The sequence below is a fragment of the Bufo bufo genome, chromosome 2 (genome assembly GCF_905171765.1).
Source record: "Bufo bufo chromosome 2, aBufBuf1.1, whole genome shotgun sequence".
NCBI classification, from domain to species: domain Eukaryota; kingdom Metazoa; phylum Chordata; class Amphibia; order Anura; family Bufonidae; genus Bufo; species Bufo bufo.
In genome coordinates, this window is record NC_053390.1 from 15,758,292 (window position 1) to 15,784,468 (window position 26,177).

At 45.9% G+C, this 26,177-nt stretch overlaps 1 pseudogene; it reads left to right on the forward strand.

Annotated features, from left to right (window-relative positions):
• Window positions 1-26,177, forward strand: part of LOC120992024 — a 363,844-nt pseudogene that overhangs the window by 270,933 nt on the left and 66,734 nt on the right.

Below are 26,177 nucleotides of genomic sequence, written 5' to 3' on the forward strand. Positions count from 1 at the left end.
TTTATAATAGATAGTAATACCTCCAAAAATAGTTATTACTCTACATTCCCCATATGTCTACTTCATGTTTGGATCATTTTAAAAGCAAATCTTAAAATATTTAATAAAAATTCTAATTTTTTCAGGACCAGTTCAGTTATGAAGTCACTTTCTGGGGCTTACATATTAGAAACCACCAATAAATCACCCCATTTTAGAAACTACACCCCTCAAGCTATTCAAAACTTATTTTACAAATGTTAACTTTTTAGGTGCCCCACAAGAATTAAAAGGAAAATGGGAATGAAATTTTAAAATTTCATTTTTTTGGCAGATTTTCCATTTTAATCCATTTTTTTCAGTAACAAAGCAAGGGTTAACAGCCAAACAAAACTCAATATTTATTGCCCTGATTCTGTAGTTTACAGAAACACCCCATATGTGGTCATAAACTGCTGTACGGGCACACGGCAGGGCGCAGAAGGAAAGGAACGCCATATGGTTTTTGGAAGGCAGATTTGACTGGGATAATTTTAAGTTGCCATGTCACATTTGAAGACCCCCTGATGCACCCCTAGAGTAGAAACTCCCAAAAAATGACCCCATTTTGGAAACTACGGGATAAGGTGGCAGTTTTGTTGGTACTATTTTAGGGTACATATGATTTTTGGTTGCTCTATATTTTTTTTGATCAAATAGTTTTTTATTGATTTCCTCCATTTTTTGTACATAAACAGAGATAACATAGATTTACATATGTGAACATATATATACCCTAATTGGGTACAGCATTGGTCAAAGACTGAACACATACAAACACTATGTAATTATATAACCCCTTTCCCCCTCCCTACCCTGAACCGCACCATGCCATATTGACCTTATATCTCTCTCCTTTCCCGGTTTGTAATGCAATATTTCTTGTGGTCGGGGCTACAACTAGAACAGGAATCCAAACTAAGTAATTACCTGAATAAGCGGTTTGATTTGTGCCGTAACCGCAACGTTGTAGGGATGAGTGAAGGAGGCCATTCCCTGGTGTGACAATGGAATAGAGGGTGGGAAGGGTGGGTGTGCTGAAACGGACGTACAATGTGGAGGGGGGAGAGTGACCTTAAAATAGCGGGGCAGAGCCCACTCCCACAAATACAGGCCAATAAATCGGCCTTATTACTTGTGGTCGGGGCTACAACTAGAACAGGAATCCTAACTAAGTAATTACCCGAATAAGCGGTTTGATTTGTGCCGTAACCGCAACGTTGTAGGGATGACTGAAGGAGGCCAAAAGAGACAACATATAACCAGAAAAACGTTATTAAAATTCGCACTTACAACACCAAGTTCTGAAAGGCAAGAGACATCTCAACGTTCGGATGAGGTATACATATATCTGTAATAACAGGAGGACTGACACCGCCCTAGTTTCCTGATGACATGAGCCGGAACTTGGTTCTTGGATGCTGCAGAAGTGGTGCCAATTCGAAAGGAGTGGCCAGAGACAGATGCTGGGTCTATACCTAGGTTGGCCACCAGGGTACGGATATGAGAGACAAATTGCGTAGTTGTGAGATGCGCAGCATTCAATGGCAACAATGGACTATCGGGTGGTTTACTGTATGAATTTTTTAACAACTGGCGTAGCACTTGAACAGGGCACCAGCGGTGGGTGGTAGGCAGTGCTTTAAGTGGGCCAAAAGAGGTGCCGGTACTCTATTAGGCGCCGGTGCTCCCCCCCCTGCACATCAGACCCCCCCATCACACACATATATATTAGTTCCTCTATGTACCAGTACCCCCCCCCCCCACCACCGCACATTCGTTCCTCTCTGTACCAGTACCCCCCTGCACATCAGACCCCCCCCCCCCCACTCATCACACACACACACATTAATTCCTCTCTGTACCAGTACCCCCCTGCCAGGTACAGAGAGGAACAGAGAGGAACGAATGTGCGGTGGTGGGGGGGGGGGGTCCTGGTACATAGAGGAACTAATATATATGTGTGTGATGGGGGGGTCTGATGTGCAGGGGCCCCCTACACATCAGACCCACCCATCAGACACATATATATTAGTTCCTCTATGTACCAGTACCCCCCCCCCCCCCCACCGCACATTCGTTCCTCTCTGTACCAGTACCCCCCTGCACATCAGACCCCCCCCCCCTCATCACACACATTAATTCCTCTCTGTACCAGTACCCCCCTGCCAGGGGGGGGGGGGGGGTACTGGTACAGAGAGGAACTAATGTGTGTGGGGGGAGGGGGGGTGCCTGTCACTCACCAGTACTCTTCAGAAGTTGGATTCCAAAGCAAAGTCGATGTTCTTTGCTGCACCGTCCGACTCCTGACTCCAAGGAGGACCAGTCACTGGTCGCCGCACTGATCGCTCCACAGTCACAGGCGCGCGGGAAGGAGTTGACGTCACCTAACGTGAGGTCAACTCCCTGCCTGCGCCAGCCTGAGCCGTACTCTGCAACGACCCGCCCCCCTCCACTAGCTGCCCAGCCAACGACATTAGGAAGGAGATACTGCCAGCAGGGGCGGATTAAGTGCATGATAGGCCCGGGGCTGTCTAACCAACTCTCCCCCCCCCCCCCCCCATTGTAGTTTAGTGTTTTTTTTTGTATGAAGAGGCTGTGGTGCTTCATGAGCGCCACAGTCTCTTCATAGGCCATATGACATCTTCAGACAAAAAAAAAATACCCCAAATTGGGTCCTAAACTGAAAAATTTGGTCGCCAAATTTAAAATACATATAATTATAATAAAAAAGACATGGAGGAGAATACAGCACCACATACCTCTTACATCCAGTGACATCTCCTGTCATGTAGACCTTCTCTTTCCTCTTCTCCTCCATTTGACCCAGACCGCCATGGCAAATTCTTTCAGCCGCATCTCGTCTCTACAGTTTGTAACACAGACACGTTAGATTTCTAAATTCCTCCTCATCCTGGTGTCCCCACAGTGTCATCCTGCTGCCACTCCCAATACTGTGGCCGTTGTGCCCCCCAATGCCCCAGGTACTATACTGCTGAAAAAATAGTGACCCTAATAGACATAATTGGAGTCATTTATCAAACTGGTGTAAAGTAGAACTGGATTTCCAAAAGAGCTGTCAAATATGAAAGTTGGAATCTGATTGGTTGCTATGGGCAACTAAGCCAGTTCTGCTTTACACCAGTTTGATAGATTACCCCAAATGTTCCTATAGTGTCCACAGCAATTATAATGTCCCCTAGAGACCCCCAGTAATAATAACACCCTATATTGTGCTCCAGGTAATAATCCCTGTATAGTGTCCCCAGAAATAATAGAATTGTCCCTACAGTGCCTCCCCAATAGCAACACCCCCATATAGTAATTTCCACCACACTGCCCCCACATAGTAATTACCCCATTGTAATTTGCCCCCACACAGTAATTTCCCCCAAACTGCCCCCACACAGTAATTTGCCCCACACTGCCCCTACATAGTAATTTCCCCCACATAGTAATTTGCCCCCACATAGTAATTTGCACCCACACTGCCCCCACATAGTAATTTCCACCACACTGCCCCCACATAGAAATTACCCCCACACAATAGTTTCCCCCCACACTGCCCCCACATAGTAATTTGCACCTACATAGTAATTTGCCCCCACATAGAAATTACCCCACACTGCCCCCACACAATAGTTTCCCCTACATAGTAATTTGTCCCCACATAGCAATTTCCCCACACTGCCCCCCACATAGCAATTTCCCCCACACTGTCCCCACACAATAGTTTCCCCCACATAGTAGTCCCTCCCATAATAATTTGGCCCCACACTGCCCCCACATAGTAATTACCCCACACAATAGTTTCCACCACACTGCCCCCATATAGTAATTTGCCCCCACATAGTAGTCCCTCCCATAATAATTTGCCCCCACACTGCCCCCACATAGTAATTTGCCCCCACACTGCCCCATATAGTAATTTGCCCCCACATAGTAGTCCGGCTCCCATAATAATTTGCCCCCACATAGTAGTCCCTCCCATAAAAATGTAGCCCCACACAACCCCACATTCCCCCTCCCATGTACTCGAGGTCCCTTCCCTAATATGTCCTCCTCTGTGTCTCGTCCCCCACATGTCTCCCAAAGTAGGCACATGAAATAAAAAAATTAAAATTGGAAAACAAAATGAAAAGCTAAATACTTACCGTCCAGGGCCAGGCACTTGATCGCAGACGGAAGCGGGATGAGGCAGGCACACGTCAATGTGCTGTGTCCCGGCACAGGCGCGTGATGACGTCATCACGCACGCCTGCGCCGGGATTTCACTACCGCATAGGCCTCAGGCCTACTAGGCCTGAAGCCTATGGCGGTGATAGGCGACGGGACAGGGAGCTATGCGCAGGGCCGGACTGGGGATAAAAACCAGCCCTGGAAAAAGTTGCATACCAGCTCCACAGCATTGCGTCGTTATTTACTTGTTTATAAAAGGCGAAAGCATTCATTTTAAAACACGTGTGTAAACACGAATATGAATTTTGCCCCACAATAGCTCTTTTGTAGAACCCCCATTGTTTATATTATCACAGCAGACCAGCTTTTCCCAAACAGGATGCGATAACGATATGCGATGCGATATTTTAAGGGAATTGTGGTAGAGGTCTATTTGCAGTGTTATGGGGGATCTGTGGATGGCGCTGTTATGGGGGATCTGTGGATGACACTGTTATCGAGGGGATCTGTGGATGACACTGTTATGGAGGGGATCTGTGGATGACACTGTTATTGAGGGGATCTGTGGATGGCACTGTTATGGGGGATCTGTGGATGGCACTGTTATGGAGGGGATCTGTGGATGGCACTGTTATGGGGGATCTGTGGATGGCACTGTTATGGAGGGGATCTGTGGATGACACTGTTATTGAGGGGATCTGTGGATGGCACTGTTATGGGGGATCTGTGGATGGCACTGTTATGGAGGGGATCTGTGAATGGCACTGTTATGGAGGGGATCTGTGGATGGCACTGTTATGGGGGATCTGTGGATGGCACTGTTATGGGGGACGTATGGATGATGCACTGTTATAGGGGATGTGTGCTATGACACATAGGGCCATGAGGGGGGCCTGCATAAGATGCTATATGTGTGAATGACAGACATATAGCATGTTTTGCTGGCCCCTCTCATGGCCCTATGTGTCACAGACTCACAGCATTACTTTATTAATGTCCCCTCATGTGTCCTAAACCACGAACATAACTGTCTTTGTATGCAAACAAAGTCTTTCTTTACTGCTGAAACAATCCCTCTCCTATTGATATTGAAAATCACCAGCCTCTCTGTATTCAGCCTCCTACCTGACACACAGCCCTGGCCCCTGAACAGCCGGATGACAGCTCTGCACAAGCAGGCTTAAGGACCTTCCGTGATGTCATGATCATGTGATCAGTCACATGTGTGGGAGGAGTCAGGCTCCGGGCAATGTCTGTGCTGGAGCCTGCTGTTGGGGGCGGGGCCGGGGGTGGGCTCCTCTCTCTGTCAGTCACTCTGTGTAAAATACTACACCAGCCAAGGAGCCTCCTCGCTGTCTGCACGGCCGGCAGTATGTGGGCGTTCGGGTCGGCGCTGGGCCCCCCAGCGGTGCTGGGCCCGGGGCTGCCGACCCGAACGTCCCTATTGTAATCCGCCACTGACTGCCAGCTCTCCGCTGCGCTCCGGTACCGGAAACCCACGTACTGGGCGCACGGAGAGGTGCTGGTACTCTCCAGGGCAATTTTTGGAAGTGGCGGTACTGAGTACCGCCGCGTTCCGGCCCACTTCAAGCACTGGTGGTAGGGTAGTATATGATCTGGGTTGGAGGGCCTGATTGTGATGTTTTGGTGGATGTGAGCGAGAGAATAAAGCTTTCTCTATTTGCCTTGAGTTGACCGACGGTAAGATACCTACTGCTACTAAGGGCTGAGGTAAATTCCCCTGGTCTCAGGAACCCATAGAAAGCCAGGTACATGGCTGCTTTGATCACTAGATTCTGTTGGGCTCCAAAGGGGCTTCTGTCTAGCATGTCAGATAACTCACGAAATGTTTGCCCGGTGATGGCCTGTCGGCCAGGACGTTTATCTTGATTGCATTTGTCAAGACCCCTGAGAGTAGCCTTAATTACATGAATGGAGAATAGTGAGAGAGCTTCTGGTTGACTCAAGGCTCGGAAATGCTGAATACCGGCTAAGTAGGACTTAACTGTAGAGTATGACAGTTTCAATTCAGAATGACAATAGCCGATGAAAGCTAAAATGTAGTTGGTAAAATCGAGATTGCCTTGGGGAAACCTACCTTGGAACTTGAGAAATGCCCTCCAACCTGTATGGTAAGATCTGGCCGTGGTAGGTGACAGGGACTTGGCTAGTAATGAACGAGCTATGACCAGATGAGAGTTTAAACCCAGATCAGTGACGGAAAAGGAGGGACTGTGGCACCGTTGACGTCCGCATCGGGAAATACCTGTGAGAAAAGGGCAAAATTAGCTCTAGACAGGGCATCGGCCACGACATTCTTTTCCCCGGATATATGTGAGCATATGTATCGAAATTGGTGCTGCAACGAAAGAAGCACTAGACGTCTGACGAACAACAAAACCTGAGGGGATTTAGATGACCCGTTATTCAAGATATCAATGACCGCTGCGTTGTCGGAAACGAATAATACCGTATGACCGATCCATTCGTGACCCCAAACAGGAGCGGCTGCAACTGTGGGGTAAATCTCAAAGGAAGCTGAAGACTGTAGAAACGCCGGCAGTGTCTTGACCTCGTTAGGCCACTCGTTCGCTAGCCAGTGTGTGCTAAAAATGGCTGCGAACCCAGAACTGGGAGCGGCATCGGAGAATACTACAGGGGAACTGTTGGACACTTCAGGGATGAAAAGTGAAATACTTTTGTTTGTTACTTACCCCTCCCACCACCTGTGCAGGTGAGGGGAGTTGGTGATGATGTCACAAGGGGAGGAGTTATCCCATTATATATACTTGGTCATTTTGTATACCTGTACCTGTTGATAAAGGCATGCTAGCCAAAACGCGTCCTGGATTGAGGACATCTTTTGATTTGATGCAATAAAACATCATATACTTGAAGACATGACTGCTGGGAGGCAGGCTGGGCCCAGTGTGGGCTGGAGGCAGGCTGGGTCCGGTGTGGGCTGGAGGCAGGCTGGGCCCGGTGTGGGCTGGAGGAAGGCTGGGCCCGGTGTGGGCTGGAGGAAGGCTGGGCCCGGTGTGGGCTGGAGGAAGACTGGGCCCGGTGTGGGCTGGAGGAAGGCTGGGCCCGGTGTGGGCTGGAGGCGGGCTGGGCCCGGTGTGGGCTGGAGGCGGGCTGGCTCCGGTGTGGGCTGGAGGCGGGCTGGCTCTGGTGTGGGCTGGAGGCAGGCTGGGCCCGGTGTGGGCTGGAGGCAGGCTGGGCCAGGTATGGGCTGGAGGCATGCTGGGCCCGGTGTGGGCTGGAGGCAGGCTGGGCCAGGTGTGGGCTGGAGGCAGGCTGGGCCCGGTGTGGGCTGGAGGCAGGCTGGGCCCGGTGTGGGCTGGAGGCAGGCTGGGCCCAGTATGGGCTGGCCGAGTTGAGGGAGGCTGAGCTGAGTGCCTGAGATTGCTGCTGCCTGGACCTGGCTGGCGAGGGTGTTTTCAACAGTCGAGTGAGTGTTTGAGAGTGTCTGAGTGTGTGTACACTGTACTGTAGTCTGTACAGACTCTGTAGATAGAGATTGGGCAAGTGTGGCAGTGGCGGCAACTGCGGTCTCTCCACGTCCGACGCTCCTCTGTTCCCGCCTGTAAAAACCAGAATTGGCTGGTGCTACGTGCAGTGCTGATGATGATACAGCGCACTGTGATCTGGACCTGCTGCCAGGCCCTGCCTCCTGTCAGGGATACTTAAAACGACCATGTCTGAGCCGGAGGCGGCCGGCTGTCAGCTTAACCGGCAAAAAGGAGGACTTATGGCTGACCATCCTGGCCTTGTGCCGGACGGAGGACCAGAAGTCTAAAAACCGGACGTCTGGCCACCCTAGGAGATAGACACTTTGGGAATAAACCCTTCAGGGGCCATGTGCTCTCCTCCGGCCCTCTCCTCCTGGTACAACGTGCCTACTTACCTCCTCATGGCTCCTACAACATGACTATTGGTCACTGGTCACATAACACATCACTCACCATACTGGGGGCTGATCTTCAGGTTCTCCATCACTTGGAAGGTCTGGAGGCCGTTCTCCAGGACCCTGGACTCTTCCTATCACTTCCTATGATGGATTCTCCTCCCCGATGTCTGACTTGTTACAGAATACAATAAGAAGGAGAGAAATCTAGAAAAGTTTACCTCTCCGCTCAGCAGGGAGATGATCTCCAAGGTGAGGTCTAATATTCTTCTGCTGATCTCCTTCCTGTCCATACTTGGTGGTCGTTCAGGAGAAGAGGAGAGAACTGGAGATGCTGGAGGTCAGAATTAAAGGGAACCTGTCACCTGGATTTTGTGTATAGAGCTGAGGACATGGGTTGCTAGATAGCCGCTAGCACATCTGCAATATCCAGTCCCCATAGCTCTGTGTGCTGTTACTGTGTAAAAAAAACGATTTGATGCATATGCAAATTAACCTGAGATGAGTTCTGTACCTGACTCATCTGTCATACAGGACTCAGCTCAGAATAATTTGCATATGTATAAAATCGTTTTTTTAAAACACAATAAAAGCACACAGAGCTATGGGGACTGGGTATTGCGGATGTGCTAGCGGCCATCTAGCAACCATGGCCTCAGCTCTATACACAAAATCCTGGTGACAGGTTCCCTTTAAGGAAGAGAATAGTTGGCGAAATACCTGTAATAATGTCAGCATCATGTGATCAGTGCATCAATGGCTGAGCCCCGCCCCTTGCACTGATCACATGATGGTGACATCATCACAGGTCCTTTTCCACCACTTCTCCCCTCCACTCCTGAGCTCCGCCTACTGCACTGATCATATGACACTAAATTCATCCCACCTCATTCCCTCTCCAGTAATGTGCCCCTCCCACTGCACTGATCACATGATGTATATCACCACAGGTCCTTCACCACCTCTTCTCCTCAACTCTGCTAAAATCCGCCCCCTGTACTGATCACATGACGGTGACATCAACCCAAAGGTCCTTCCCACTACTTATCCTCTCCACTACTGAGCCCCGCCCCCTGCACGGATCACATGACAGTGACGTCACCCCAGGTCCTTCACCACATCTTCTCCTCTCCACTGCTAAGCCCCGCCCCCTGCACTGATCACATGACGGTGACGTCACCCCAGGTCCTTCAGCTCTGGCAGTGCAGCAGATACTGGGCAGGTCCTGGTCGGTAGTCAGGGCTCTTGTTCTCTCTGGTATCAGCCATTCCTCCAGCCTGCAGGTAAGATGAGCTGTGAGGAGACAGTGTGGTGGAGAGCTCAGACATGTCACCTCTGGAGATTCTCCTCCATTACACACAAGGAATCCTTCTCCGCTCCTCAGCTTAGTATGATGGGGGAGGAGTAGTGGGGATAGTGGGGGTTGTCATCATTCGCTGGCCCCTGACTGTCCTGTGAGGGGCCCCTGCCTCCAGGAGGAGAATGAATGGAGCGGGGCCCGGCCTGAGCTCAGCTCTCTCCAGTCTCTTCTCTAGGAGTTGTGGACACAGCTGAGCACAGCCCAGAGGTGGGACCTGCATCTATCAGACATTTATCTCCTGTGGAGCCACCAGAGATCTCCATGTTGGGGCCCCTGGAATCCATGTGGTGGGGGCTCTGAGAAGCGGGGCCCCTCCAGGCTCAGGAAGTGCGGTTCTGGAGGTGACATCTGGTCTTGTCCCCTGGATGATTTCCTCTCCTCTTCTCATAAAGGCGCCTGCAGTACTAGAAGCCTCCAGCTCCTCCAGTTCTCTCCTCTTCTCCTGAATGACCACCAAGGATGGACAGGAAGGAGATCAGCAGAAGAATATTAGACCTCACCTTGGAGATCATCTCCCTGCTGAGCGGAGAGGTAAACTTTTCTAGATTTCTCTCCTCTGTATTGTATTCTGTAACAAGTCAGACATCGGGAAGGAGAATCCATCATAGGAAGTGATGGGAAGAGTCCAGGGTCCTGGAGAACGGCCTCCAGACCTTCCAGGTGATGGAGAACCTGAAGATCAGGCCCCAGTATGGTGAGTGATGTGTCATGTGACCAGTGACCAATAGTCATGTTGTAGGAGCCATGAGAAGGTAAGTAGGCACGTTGTACCAGGAGGAGAGGGCCGGAGGAGAGCACATGGCCCCTGAAGGGTTTATTCCCTAAGTGTCTCTCTCCATCCACAGGAGTACACAATAGTGAAGAAGACATCGGGGGACTGTGTGACTCCCATCATCCATCTCCAGGAGTCAGGAGGGCGGAGCAGGACCCCTCCCCCCATCACAGAGCCTCCCCCTCACCCCCTGATACATGAGCAGAAGATCCTAGAGCTCACCCACAAGATGATGGAGCTGCTGACTGGAGAGGTGACACTGCTGGGAATGCTGGGAAATTCTCCAGTAACAGCACTGGAGGGGTCTGGGTGATGACGGTGTCATTGTGTTGTCAGGTTCCTATAAGGTGTCAGGACGTCACTGTCTATTTCTCCATGGAGGAGTGGGAGTATATAGAAGGACACAAGGACCTGTACAAGGAGGCCATGATGGAGGAGCACCAGCCTCTTATATCACAAGGTAAGACCCGTCATGTGCAGTGTGTACACGTGTGTGCAGTGACATGTAATGGAGGAGCACCAGCCTCTTATATCACAAGGTAAGAGCCGTCATGTGCAGTGTATACACGTGTGTGCAGTGACATGTAATGGAGGAGCACCAGCCTCTTATATCACAAGGTAAGAGCCGTCATGTGCAGTGTATACACGTGTGTGCAGTGACATGTGATGGAGGAGCACCAGCCTCTTATATCACAAGGTAAGAGCCGTCTTGTGCAGTGTATACACGTGTGTGCAGTGACATGTGATGGAGGAGCACCAGCCTCTTATATCACAAGGTAAGAGCCGTCATGTGCAGTGTATACACGTGTGTGCAGTGACATGTAATGGAGGAGCCCCAGCCTCTTATATCACAAGGTAAGAGCCGTCATGTGCAGTGTATACACGTGTGTGCAGTGACATGTAATGGAGGAGCACCAGCCTCTTATATCACAAGGTAAGAGCCGTCATGTGCAGTGTGTACACGTGTGTGCAGTGACATGTAATGGAGGAGCACCAGCCTCTTATATCACAAGGTAAGAGCCGTCATGTGCAGTGTATACACGTGTGTGCAGTGACATGTGATGGAGGAGCACCAGCCTCTTATATCACAAGGTAAGACCCGTCATGTGCAGTGTGTACACGTGTGTGCAGTGACATGTAATGGAGGAGCACCAGCCTCTTATATCACAAGGTAAGAGCCGTCATGTGCAGTGTATACACGTGTGTGCAGTGACATGTGATGGAGGAGCACCAGCCTCTTATATCACAAGGTAAGACCCGTCATGTGCAGTGTATACACGTGTGTGCAGTGACATGTAATGGAGGAACACTAGCCTCTTATATCACAAGGTAAGAGCCGTCATGTGCAGTGTATACACGTGTGTGCAGTGACATGTAATGGAGGAACACTAGCCTCTTATATCACAAGGTAAGAGCCGTCATGTGCAGTGTGTACACGTGTGTGCAGTGACATGTAATGGAGGGGCACCAGCCTCTTATATCACAAGGTAAGAGCCGTCATGTGCAGTGTATACACGTGTGTGCAGTGACATGTAATGGAGGAGCACCAGCCTCTTATATCACAGGGTAAGAGCCGTCATGTGCAGTGTATACACGTGTGTGCAGTGACATGTAATGGAGGAGCACCAGCCTCTTATATCACAAGGTAAGAGCCGTCATGTGCAGTGTGTACACGTGTGTGCAGTGACATGTAATGGAGGAGCACCAGCCTCTTATATCACAAGGTAAGAGCCGTCCTGTGCAGTGTATACACGTGTGTGCAGTGACATGTGATGGAGGAGCACCAGCCTCTTATATCACAAGGTAAGACCCGTCATGTGCAGTGTGTACACGTGTGTGCAGTGACATGTAATGGAGGAGCACCAGCCTCTTATATCACAAGGTAAGAGCCGTCATGTGCAGTGTATACACGTGTGTGCAGTGACATGTGATGGAGGAGCACCAGCCTCTTATATCACAAGGTAAGACCCGTCATGTGCAGTGTATACACGTGTGTGCAGTGACATGTAATGGAGGAACACTAGCCTCTTATATCACAAGGTAAGAGCCGTCATGTGCAGTGTATACACGTGTGTGCAGTGACATGTAATGGAGGAGCACCAGCCTCTTATATCACAGGGTAAGAGCCGTCATGTGCAGTGTATACACGTGTGTGCAGTGACATGTAATGGAGGAGCACCAGCCTCTTATATCACAAGGTAAGAGCCGTCATGTGCAGTGTATACACGTGTGTGCAGTGACATGTAATGGAGGAGCACCAGCCTCTTATATCACAAGGTAAGAGCCGTCTTGTGCAGTGTATACACGTGTGTGCAGTGACATGTGATGGAGGAGCACCAGCCTCTTATATCACAAGGTAAGAGCCGTCATGTGCAGTGTATACACGTGTGTGCAGTGACATGTAATGGAGGAGCACCAGCCTCTTATATCACAGGGTAAGAGCCGTCATGTGCAGTGTATACACGTGTGTGCAGTGACATGTAATGGAGGAGCACCAGCCTCTTATATCACAAGGTAAGAGCCGTCATGTGCAGTGTGTACACGTGTGTGCAGTGACATGTAATGGAGGAGCACCAGCCTCTTATATCACAAGGTAAGAGCCGTCATGTGCAGTGTATACACGTGTGTGCAGTGACATGTAATGGAGGAGCACCAGCCTCTTATATCACCGGGTAAGAGCCGTCATGTGCAGTGTGTACACGTGTGTGCAGTGACATGTAATGGAGGAGCACCAGCCTCTTATATCACAAGGTAAGAGCCGTCATGTGCAGCGTATACATTGTAGATTATACATGGAGCTTCTGGGCAATGTCCGCCCCTGTATGACTGTATAGAGCCTGACGTTGGAGCTTCTGTCAGAAGGAGATATCAGGAAACCCTCCAGTGTTATCTCCTCCGATCACTAAACCTAGAAGTGAAGGAGCTGAGAGAAGAGTCTGATCTATAGACAGATCTACAGGAGGCCATGTATATAGTCACTGTGTGCTTGTGTCTCCACAGATGGATCCAGGAGGAGAAATCCACCAGAGAGATGTCCCCGTCCTCTGTATTCCCAGGACTGTCCAGAGGAGAAGGTCCCAGAGAACCCTCAGGTAGATGGAGCTGAGCCCTGTACACATCTATATAGGGGGGTCCTGCAGTCATAGAGGGGTCATAGATTGTGGGGGTCTCTTCTGTGGATCTGTTAGATTTCCCACCTGTCTGCTGTATTGTACTGAATTGTTACAGATAGCAAAGCAGGAAGAAGATCTGATTATTATTGAAGTGGAAGATGAAGAAGAGTGGATGATGGGCGATCCCCCGTGTAAGAGTGAGGTGGAGGAGGACATTCCAGGAGATGTCACCACAGGTATGGAATCATGAATGGAGAAAGTGACTTCAGATTCTGTCCTTGGTGCCTTCAAGGCAGGAGGAGAATCTGATGTCTATAATCTAGTGCCCACTATACAGCTCTCCGGGAACATGTCTTCTGGGGGTCTCCTATAAGGGTCTATGGAGGGAACCTTTCCCCCCTTATGCCCCCTCTCTGAGCGGTGACAGGCTGATGTCTATAATCTAGTGCCCACTATACAGCTCTCCGGGAACATGTCTTCTGGGGGTCGCCTATAAGGGTCTATGGAGGGAACCTTTCCCCCCTTATGCCCCCTCTGAGCGGTGACCGGCTGATGTCTATAATCTAGTGCCCACTATACAGCTCACCGGGAACATGTCTTCTGGGGGTCTCCTATAAGGGTCTACGGAGGGAACCTTTCCCCCCTTATGCCCCTCTCTGAGCGGTGACGGCTGATGTCTATAATCTAGTGCCCACTATACTGCTCTCCGGGAACATGTCTTCTGGGGGTCTCCTATAAGGGTCTATGGAGGGAACCTTTCCCCCCTTATGCCCCCTCTCTGAGCGGTGACGGCTGATGTCTATAATCTAGTGCCCACTATACAGCTCTCCGGGAACATGTCTTCTGGGGGTCGCCTATAAGGGTCTATGGAGGGAACCTTTCCCCCCTTATGCCCCCTCTCTGAGCGGTGACAGACTGATGTCTATAATCTAGTGCCCACTATACAGCTCTCCGGGAACATGTCTTCTGGGGGTCTCCTATAAGGGTCTATGGAGGGAACCTTTCCCCCCTTATGCCCCTCTCTGAGCGGTGACGGCTGATGTCTATAATCTAGTGCCCACTATACTGCTCTCCGGGAACATGTCTTCTGGGGGTCTCCTATAAGGGTCTATGGAGGGAACCTTTCCCCCCTTATGCCCCCTCTCTGAGCGGTGACGGCTGATGTCTATAATCTAGTGCCCACTATACAGCTCTCCGGGAACATGTCTTCTGGGGGTCTCCTATAAGGGTCTATGGAGGGAACCTTTCCCCCCCTTATGCCCCCTCTCTGAGCGGTGACGGCTGATGTCTATAATCTAGTGCCCACTATACAGCTCTCCGGGAACATGTCTTCTGGGGGTTTCCTATAAGGGTCTATGGAGGGAACCTTCCCCCCTTATGCCCCCTCTCTGAGCGGTGACGGCTGATGTCTCTGGTCTATCACATATCTGTGACTCTGCAGTAGTTCTGGAGAAGTCGCTGATTGTGGCAGTGCAGTGTGAGTGCTAGGAGTCCGGAGATGAGGCTCTTACTGCCCACCTGCCGCTGATTGACAGCTTTCTCCCTATTACTGTCAGTCAGTAGTATGAGGGGGGGGGGGGAGCCCATATCTGATGAATACACTGGACTCATAATGGAAATGTCCATCATACGTGTAGCAACATCTAAGTGGTTGAGACGAGGCTGGGTCTCCATCTGTCTGGCCATAGGCACCCCAAAATGTCATTGTGAGGTTCCAATCAGGTACAATGGCGCCCAGAGGCCTCACAAAGACCCCAGACCTGCTGTGTAATAGGAGACCCCAGCGGTACAGCCTAATAGATCGCCGGTCAGTGTACTACCGCCAGTAATGCTATGGAAAACTATGAACTGCAAAGCATTATACAAGTGATAAAAGGATCACAGCTTCAAGTCCCCTAGGAAGAAAGACATGTAGGACTCTTCCCCCTAAAAGAAAAAAGAAAAAAAACGTATACAATGAAAAATAACGTCGTTAGAATTGTTCTATATATTTGGTTCAGACACATTTATAACGACCCCTAGAATGAAGAGAACGTATTCATATAGAACAGAGCAGTGTGTAAAAAACTAAAAGCTGGATTCAGTATTTTTTCCTTTCTCCACCCCCCAAAAAATTTAAATTAGTCAATACATTATAAGTTCCCCAAAATGGAACCATTAAAAATGACAACTCAGTAAAACAATAAGAGCCTCGTACCGGCCCAGCGACGGGAACAGGAAATAGTTGTGTCTTGTAAGGAAAAAAAAACAAAAAAGCACTTTTTTTGTTCATAAAATATATTTGTATTGAGCAAAACATCATAAATAATCTCCATCTCTGGTGTCACTTCATTCGTGCCGTCCCATTGAATAACGGTCACACGTAGTTTTTACTGCGCAATAAACGGCAAAACAATCCACAAGGAACATTGGAGGAATAGCGGGGCTTTATGTGTTCCTTCAAATACAATGAATAAAACCTAAACCGATTACATGTGCCCCAAAGTGGTGCCATCAAGAAATACAAGTCATGAGATAAAAAACTCAAAAGATGTCTATAAACCCGAGATCTGGTGACTGTGCGGCCATTAGACCTTACAGACCGCATGGTCATGTCCGTGAATTCTCCCTGAGACGTGCGCTTCACCTCAAGGTGCATGATCTTAGTAAATGTAGGATTGTGTGGTCAGGACCAGATTGTCCATAATATTATAGAGGATCTCTGTGGAGGAAATGACTGCAATCAGACTAAACAGATATGAGGCATTTAAGACCTTGTGGGACCTATGGAGGAAGCACCCCCCAAAAACCGCTCCAAAATAGGGACGAGGACGATGAAGATAGAAGAGCAGTCTTAGTTTGGGGAAATCTCAGATACTCCCTCTGACTCTCGATCTTGGACTGTTGTCGGAGTTAGGTGAGATATAAGACTCTCCCTACAGACTCGGACCAGATCTGATACTTGAAAGGTTTATTACTTTCATTTTGTTTTATTTATGTTTCTTTTCTTATATGTCTCTATCAGGCAGTTACCATATGTAATATAAATGTAATCAGGTGATAATGGAAGATTTTATATCTTTATTACTTATTACTGCTGTAACAAACGTGAAGCTGCTGCATATTTGTTGGATGTAAAACTTTAAATAAAAAAAGTAATGTAAAAAAAATATATATAATAGAGAATCTCTCACTAAATGTCTCAATTCAGGCGACATGTAGTATTAAGGAGATCTCTTAGACCTGATGAGGCCGGTGTACTTACTTACTTACTTTGAAATTCTGTGTCAGAATGGCTGATCTTAAAATGAGCATTTATGACCCCATCTAGAAAGTAAGAGCGCTCCTGAGTCCTGTAACATAGTAACATAGTAACATAGTAACATAGTACATAAGGCCGAAAAAAGACATTTGTCCATCCAGTTCGGCCTGTTATCCTGCAAGTTGATCCAGAGGAAGGCAAAAAACCCTGTGAGGTAGAAGCCAATTTTCTCCACTTTAGGGGAATAAAAAATTCCTTCCCGACTCCAATCAGGCAATCAGAATAACTCCCTGGATCAACGACCCCTCTCTAGTAGCTATAGCCTGTAATATTTTTACGCTCCAGAAATACATCCAAGCCCCTCTTGAATTCCTTTATTGTACTCACCATCACCACCTCCTCAGGCAGAGAGCTCCATAGTCTCACTGCTCTTACCGTAAAGAATCCTTTTCTATGTTTGTGTACAAACCTTCTTTCCTCCAGACGCAGAGGATGTCCCCTCGTCACAGTCACAGTCCTGGGGATAAATAGATGATGGGAGAGATCTCTGTACTGACCCCTGATATATTTATACATAGTAATTAGATCTCCCCTCAGTCGTCTTTTTTCTAAAGTGAATAACCCTAATTTTGATAATCTTTCAGGGTACTGTAGTTGCCCCATTCCAGTTATTACTTTAGTTGCCCTCCTCTGGACCCTCTCCAGCTCTGCTATGTCTGCCTTGTTTACAGGAGCCCAGAACTGTACACAGTCCTCCATGTGTGGTCTGACTAGCGATTTGTAAAGTGGTAGGACTATGTTCTTATCACGGGCATCTATGCCCCTTTTGATGCAACCCATTATCTTATTGGCCTTGGCAGCAGCTGCCTGACACTGATTTTTGCAGCTTAGTTTGCTGTTTATTAAAATTCCTAGATCCTTTTCCATGTCAGTGTTACCGAGTGTTTTACCATTTAGTATGTACGGGTGACTTGCATTATTTCTTCCCATGTGCATAATCTTACATTTGTCAGTGTTAAACCCCATCTGCCACTTATCTGCCCAAGCCTCCAATCTATCCAGATCCCTCTGTAGTAGTATACTGTCCTCTGTAGTATATATACAGTATACTGTCCTCTGTAGTATATATACAGTATACTGTCCTCTGTAGTATATATACAGTATACTGTCCTCTGTAGTATATATACAGTATACTGTCCTCTGTAGTATATATACAGTATACTGTCCTCTGTAGTATATATACAGTGTACTGTCCTCTGTAGTGTATATACAGTATACTGTCCTCTGTAGTATATATACAGTATACTGTCCTCTGTAGTGTATATATACAGTATACTGTCCTCTGTAGTGTATATATACAGTATACTGTCCTCTGTAGTATATATACAGTATACTGTCCTCTGTAGTATATATACAGTATACTGTCCTCTGTAGTATATATACAGTATACTGTCCTCTGTAGTATATATATACAGTATACTGTCCTCTGTAGTATATATACAGTATACTGTCCTCTGTAGTATATACAGTATACTGTCTACTGTAGTATATATACAGTATACTGTCCTCTGTAGTATATATACAGTATAAGGTCCCCTGTAGTATATATACAGTATACTGTCCTCTGTAGTATATATACAGTATACTGTCCTCATCAGTGTAAATTACTTTACACAGTTTAGTGTCATCTGCGAAAATTGATACTTTACTATGCAAGCCTTCTACAAGATCATAAATAAATATATTGAAGAGAATAGGGCCCAATACTGACCCCTGAGGTACCCCACTAGTGACAGTGACCCAATCTGAGTGTGTACCGTTAATAACCACCCTCTGTTTTCTATCACTGAGCCAGTTACTTACCCACATACAGACGTTTTCTCCCAGTCCGAGCATTCTCATTTTATATACTAACCTTTTATGCGGTACAGTGTCAAATGCTTTGGAGAAGTCCAGATATACGACATCCATTGATTCGCCGCTGTCAAGTCTAGAACTTACCTCCTCATAGAAACTGATTAGTCTGACATGACCGATCCCTCATGAAGCCATGCTGATATGGCGTTATTTGCTTATTTCCGTTGAGATGCTCTAAGATAGCATCTCTCAGAAAACCTTCAAACAGTTTACCCACAACAGATGTTAAACTTACCGGCCTATAGTTTCCAGGCTCTGTTTTTGGCCCCTTTTTGAATATTGGCACCACATATGCCACGCGCCAATCCTGTGGGACATTTCCTGTCAGTATAGAGTCCGCAAATATCAGAAATAAGGGTCTGGCTATGACATTACTTAATTCCCTTAGGATACGGGGGGGTGTGCCATCTGGTCCTGGCGATTTGTCTATTTTAATCTTTTTAAGTCGCTGATGTACTTCTTCCTGGGTCAGACAGGACACTTTTAATGGAGAATTTATTTTTGCATTCTGCATTTCATCTGACAATTTATTTTCCTCAGTGAATACATTGGAGAAAAAAATATTTAACAGCTTTGCTTTCTCCTCGTCGCTCTCTGCGACTCCCCCCTCATTACTCTTTAAAGGGCCGACACCTTCAGATTTATACTTTTTAACATTTAAATAATTGAAGAACATTTTAGGGTTAGTTTTACTCTCTTTGGCAATTAATCTCTCGGTCTCTAGTTTGGCCGCTTTTATTTGTTTTTTACATGTTCTATTTTTTTCCTTATAGTTTTTCAGTGCTTCCGTGCTACCCTCCTGTTTTAGTGTTTTATATGCTTTCTTTTTGTCATTTATTGCTTTCTTTACAGTTCTGTTTATCCACATTGGTTTCTTTTTGTTCCTTAACTTTTTATTACCATACGGTATGTACCTCTCACAATGAGATTTTAGGATGTTTTTAAAGATATCCCATTTTGTGTCTGTATTTGTGAGGACTTTGTCCCATTTAGTTAGGCCTATGGCCTCTCTTAGTTGGCTAAATTTAGCTTTTTTGAAGTTTGGTATTTTTGTTCCTCCCTGTAGAAACGCTCTTTTGAATGATAATTGGAAGGTTATTACTTTATGGTCACTATTTCCCAGGTGTCCCCCAACCTGCACGTCTGTTGTTCTGTCAGGTCTATTCGTTAATACTAAGTCCAGTATGGCCGTCCCTCTAGTCGGGTCCTGAACCAGTTGGGAGAAGTAATTGTCTTTGGTTATTGTATTCATGACCTATCCACATTCTCTGACCATCTATGGCTTAACTGACGAGCTCCTTTCAGTGCACCTCCTCTCCTGCTGCTGCTGATATCTCACACATGCTCAGTACAAAGTGCAGTAAAATAAAGCAGCAGATGGAAGTTCACACTGAAACTGCTCCTGGAGACGGGCGCTCTCTCACCAAAGAGCCAGCGAGACTGCAGCCTGTACTGAACAGTGTGAGATTTCAGCAGCAGCAGGAGAGGAGGTGCACTAAAAAAGACAGTGTGAATTCAGCTCTAGATGTGTATTATGACATGGATTCTTCTAGTGAGTCCACCAACATCCTCAGGGCTAAGATCTGTTAAATAATGAATGCAGGTTGTGTTGAGGAATGTGCTGACGGATCCTTTTACATAAACTTGTTAAATGAAAGTGTTGAAGGGTAAAATGTGTCGGAAGAGTGCAGGACTGGTTGTCAGAGATGGTCGGACGTTTATATATAAGTCATGACCGGGTGTAGAGAAGAATCCTGGATTCTGTCAGGAACTTATAGCAAGCTTTATAAGGCTGGGATCACACGTGGAGTTTGGTCTGGGCAATTAATAGAAATAGAATAGAAACCAAAATGCAGACTCGGTAACTGACCTGATCGTGTCCTCGCCCTCATCGGCACTGCTGCACCACGGTGATGTACCATGTGATTGGAGCATGTGATCTGACGTCACCAAAGGTCCTTTAGCCCATAGTTCATCTTTTAAAGAAGTAAAGAAGAGACCGGGACCTACGCGAACAAGAGGAGAAGGTGAGTTAATTTTTTTTATTTTTTTTAACCCTCAATTGATCACCTACTAAGCATTCTGTTTTCAGAATGCTATTATTTTCCCTTATAACCATGTTATAAGGGAAAATAATACAGTGAATAGACTGTCACCTAGCAACCATGCGTGAAAATCGCACCGCATCCGCACTTGCTTGCGGATGCTTGCGATTTTCACGCAACCCCATTCACTTCTATGGGGCCTACGTTGCGTGAAAAACGCAGGATATAGAGCATGCTGCGATTTTCACACAACGCACAAGTGATGCGTGAAAATCACTGCTTATCTGAACAGCCCCATAGAAATGAATGGGTCAGGATTCAGTGCGGGTGCAATACGTTCACCTACCGCATCGCATCCGCGCGGAATACTCGCCCATGTGAACGCAGCCTAAGGAGTCCTGTGGAAGGGATGGAGGTGCTTAGGGGAATATTGCTGGGTCTTTATAGGAAGCAAAACTTTATTAGTTGAGCCATTGAAAGCAGCTCAGGATGGTGGTGGTGGTAGTCCTGTAATGTCCTGCTGAAAATGCTTCATTTCTTATATATTACACATAGCTGAGTGTATTGCCCTGCAGAGAAGGGTGGTACTCCCAGCTGCCACTGAAATAGTCTAGTCTTCCAAGGACAGGTGGTACTCCCATATAAAATAAGCTGAAGCTGGTGGAGGTACTCCTACCATATCCAGCTGCTGTTTCCTGAAGGATACAACACATATATATATATTGCCCTCCACTAAAAGGTGGTACTCCCTCCGCTCTTTGATTGAATCGTGTTTCCTTGGGACAGATGGTTCTCCCATTAAAAGGAGCAGTGCCAGTGATACTTCAGGGTATGCTTGCTATCCAGAGCACCTTCATTTATCCCAGAGAAGCCACTGCCTGCAGGGATGGAGACAGCAGAGAGGGGTGGACGCAGTCTGCCCACACATCACTAACAATATATCGGTCCATTAATTCTAACCACAGAAAAATGTTCAATTAATCGTTATTTTGATTTAAGCTAGGGCTCCACGGTGATGGTGTCATGTGACAAAGTCACGAGACATCTCATGTAAAGTATTTTAATGGTGTCACCATGCAACATGCTGTGACTGCGATGAGAGTCTCAATCAGTTCAGTCCTATGTGCAGTTTTTGGTGCTGATTTTTTATTTTTGAAATCCAGGAGAATGGCTTATGCTTATACTTCCTGTTGAATCCACATCCAGACTAATAGGAATGTTATGTTTATCTAGTGGGGGAAAAAATGCAATTTCTAATTTTTATCTTAACAGAAAATCCCAGCAAGAATTCTGAGGAAAAATGTTTGTTATCAATAAAGGATGAAGATATCCTGCAGCGGTCTTCAGGACAAAACATCATTACCCTTAACGTACATCCAGGACTTCACAGTACAGATATATCCTATAATCCTCCTAATCACGAGGGGCCTTCTCCTGGCCAATCACAGATTGTTACCGCAAGTACAAGTCAGAAAAGGGATGAAAGGTTTCACTGTGGTAAAGAGTTCACAGAAAGCTCAGGTCTTTTTACACACACAGGATTTGACATATTAGATAAGCCACATTCATGTTCAGAATGTGGGAAATGTTTTAAATATAAATCTTATCTTGTTATACATGAAAGATGCCACACAGGAGAGAAACCACATTCATGTTCAGATTGTGGGAAATGTTTTACACAAAAATCATATCTTTCTACACACGAGAGAATTCACACAGGAGAAAAGCCATATTCATGTTCAGAATGTGGGAAGTGTTTTCCAAATAAATCAAATCTTGTTACACATCAGAAAATTCACACAGGAGAGAAGCCGTATTCATGTTCAGAATGTGGTAAATGTTTTATTGGGAAATCAAATCTTGTTACACATCAGAAAATTCACACAGGAGAGAAGCCGTATTCATGTTTAGAATGTGGAAAATGTTTTACACAAAAAACAGATCTTGTTAAACATGAGAGAATTCACACAGGAGAAAAGCCATATTCATGTTCAGAATGTGGGAAATGTTTTACACTAAAATTACATCTTGTTAAACATAAGAGAATTCACACAGGGGAGAAACCATATACATGTTCAGAATGTGGGAAGTGTTTTCCAAATAAATCAAAACTTGTTACACATGTGAGAATTCACACAAGAGAGAAGCCATATTCATGTTCAGAATGTGGTAAATGTTTTACATTTAAATCAAAGCTTGTTACACATCAGAAATTTCACACAGGTGAGAAGCCATATTCATGTTCAGAATGTGGAAAATGTTTTACACAAAAATCAGATCTTGTTAATCATGAGAGAATTCACACAGGAGAGAAGCCATATTCATGTTCAGAATGTGGGAAATGTTTTACACTAAAATCATATCTTGTTAATCATGAGAGAATTCACACAGGGGAGAAGCCGTATTGATGTTCAGAATGTGGGAAATGTTTTAAAGATAAATTAAATCTTGTTACACATCAGAAAATTCAGGAGAGAAAATTCACACAGGAGAGAAACATTTTTACATAATTTAACAAATTAGGTTATTCATGGACCTTAAAAAGCCAATAAGAAGGTTTATTTTTTGGGTGGTGATATCCTAATGACCTAATTATATTTCTCTTTTTTATATAATTGCATTTTTATTGAAATACAACAAAACAATTGTGTTTCAACTGTATGCACAATTGTACAAGGTAAAGTGAACAAAGCAATATGCACGACACATATACTATACAAATAAACATATACTATAACTTCACATTTTATGTGCAATGTAAATCAATTAAGAACCAATAAAGGTTACTTAAGAATCCAGCGTCTTGTCGTACTCATTTCTTTGATAAAAATGGATATTGAAAAAAAATGAAAAGTAATTAAAAAAAGAAAGACAATTATAAGGATGTCCCAACGTATAAGGAACTCTCATGAGGGAGTAGCTACATTGATCTAATATTAGGGTGTGTGTGATCTAAGCTGAAACCTATTTGAATAACACTAATAAAGAAAGACATAGACAATACAGACAATGACACATCAAGGGGGGGGGGGATACATAATTCTCTTGCGCTCTACTCAGGGTTGCCTAGTAGCCCAGTAATTGTTCCAAACATCCCAAATATCATGAAATAGATCTACAGGGTGGGCCATTTATATGGATACACCTTAATAAAATGGGAATGGTTGGTGATATTAACTTCCTGTTTGTGGCAAATTAGTATATGTGAGGGGGGAAACTTTTCAAGATGGGTGGCGACCATTTTGAAGTCGGCCATTTTGAATCCAACTTTTGTTTTTTCAATAGGAAGAGGGTCATGTGACACATCAAACTTATTGGGAATTCCACAAGAAAAACAATGGTGTGCTTGGTTTTAACGTAACTTTATTCTTTGATGAGTTATTTACAAGTTTCTGACCACTTATAAAATGTGTTCAATGTGCTGCCCATTGTGTTGGATTGTCAATGCAACCCTCTTCTCCCACTCTTCACACACTGATAGCAACACCGGAGGAGAAATGCTAGCACAGGCTTCCAGTATCCGTAGTTTCAGGTGCTGCACATCTTGTATCTTCACAGCATAGACGATTGCCTTCAGATGATACGAGATGTGCAGCACCTGATACTACGGATACTGGAAGCCTGTGCTAGCATTTCTCCTGCGGTGTTGCTATCAGTGTGTGAAGAGTGGGAGAAAAGGGTTGCATTGACAATCCAACACAATGGGCAGCACATTGAACACATTTTATAAGTGGTCAGAAACTTGTAAATAACTCATGAAAGAATAAAGTTACGTTAAAACCAAGCACACCATTGTTTTTCTTGTGAAATTCCCAATAAGTTTGATGTGTCAAATGACCCTCTTCCTATTGAAAAAACTAAAGTTGGATTCAAATTGGCCGCTATGGTCACCACCCATCTTGAAAAGTTTCCCCCCTCACATATACTAATGTGCCACAAACAGGAAGTTAATATCACCAACCATTCCCATTTTATTAAGGTGTATCCATATAAATGGCCCACCCTGTATTTTGTCCTGGAACATTGCAGTCGTATATTCCAGGGTCCATATTTCCATCACCCTGGTATATACAGTGAATATAATTAGTCTACACACCCCTGTTAAAATGTCAGGTTTCTGTGCTGTAAAAAAATTAGACAAAGATAAATCATTTCAGAACTTTTTCAACCTTTAATGTGACCTATAAACTGTACCACTCAATTGAAAAACAAACTGAAATATTTTAGGGAACAAAATAAAATAATGTGGTTGCATAAGTGTGCACACCCTCTTATAACTGGGGATGTAGCTGTGTTCAGAATTAAGCAATCACATTCAAAATCATGGTAAATAGGAGTCAGCATACAGTGTGCCAACTACTGCCAGTGCACAGTGCCACCACTCATATCTGATGTCACAGTAGATTACATAAAAAAAACAAAAACTTTTTTGACTGTAATATAATTGCAGTTAGTTGCCTGCAAGCGTGTGTTTCAGGCCTACAGCGTGTACTGTGCCCACTACTGCCAGTGCCCAGTGCCACCACTCATATCTGGTGTCACAGTAGATTACATTTAAAAAAAAAACTTTTTTGACTGTAATATAATTGCAGTTGCCTGCAAGCGTGTGTGTCAGGCATACAGCGTGTACTGTGTCAACTACTGCCACTGCCCAGTGCCACCACTCATTTCTGGTGTCACAGTAGATTACATTTAAAAAAAAATACTTTTTTAACTGTAATATATTTGCAGTTATTTGCCTGCAAGCATGTTTTTTCAGGCCTACAGCGTGTACTGTGCCTACTACTGCCAGAGCCCAGTGCCACCACTCATATCTGGTGTCACAGTAGATTACATAAAAAAAAAATATAATTGCAGTTGCCTGCAAGCGTGTGTGTCAGGCCTACAGCGTGTACTGTGCCAACTACTGCCAGTGCCCAGTGCCACCACTCATATCTGGTGTCACAGTAGATTACATTTAAAAAATAAAATAAACTTTTTTAACTGTAATATAATTGCAGTTAGTTGCCTGCAAGCGTGTGTGTCAGGCCTACAGCGTGTACTGTGCCAACTACTGCCAGTGCCACCACTCATATCTGGTGTCACAGTAGATTACTGTCAGGGCGGACAGGAACTCAGATACACAGACAACCAAATACACCAGTGTCTAGGCTAGATGCTGGGGACAGTTCACCTCCTAGCACATCCCTGACTTCTCTCCCTATGCTGCTAAGCCCACATTCAGACCTTAATGGTAGGAATGAAGTGTCCTCGTGCCTGGACTGCAAACACCCTAGAATCCCTGAGATGGTGAAAGGGGAGAAGGGGCAGAAGACACACAAATAGCCTAGACCGCAAACAACACAAACAGAAATCAAACTTATCTGAGCTGGAACAGACAATCCTTCCTTCCTTGAATCCAAGGCCAGACTGAAAGCTATAACCCGCACGGCCCTCTGGGATTGAAGGCAATTTAAGCCAATGACCCCACCCAGAGCACCTGAAGGAAGGCGGATCCAGCATGATTCCAAAACAAACAAAAGGTTAGACACATGCTGCCAATCTGACAGACCTCCGCACACCGTCTGAGCAGGGCATGACAGTACCCCCCCTTCTAACGGGTGACCTCCGGGCACCCCGGACCAA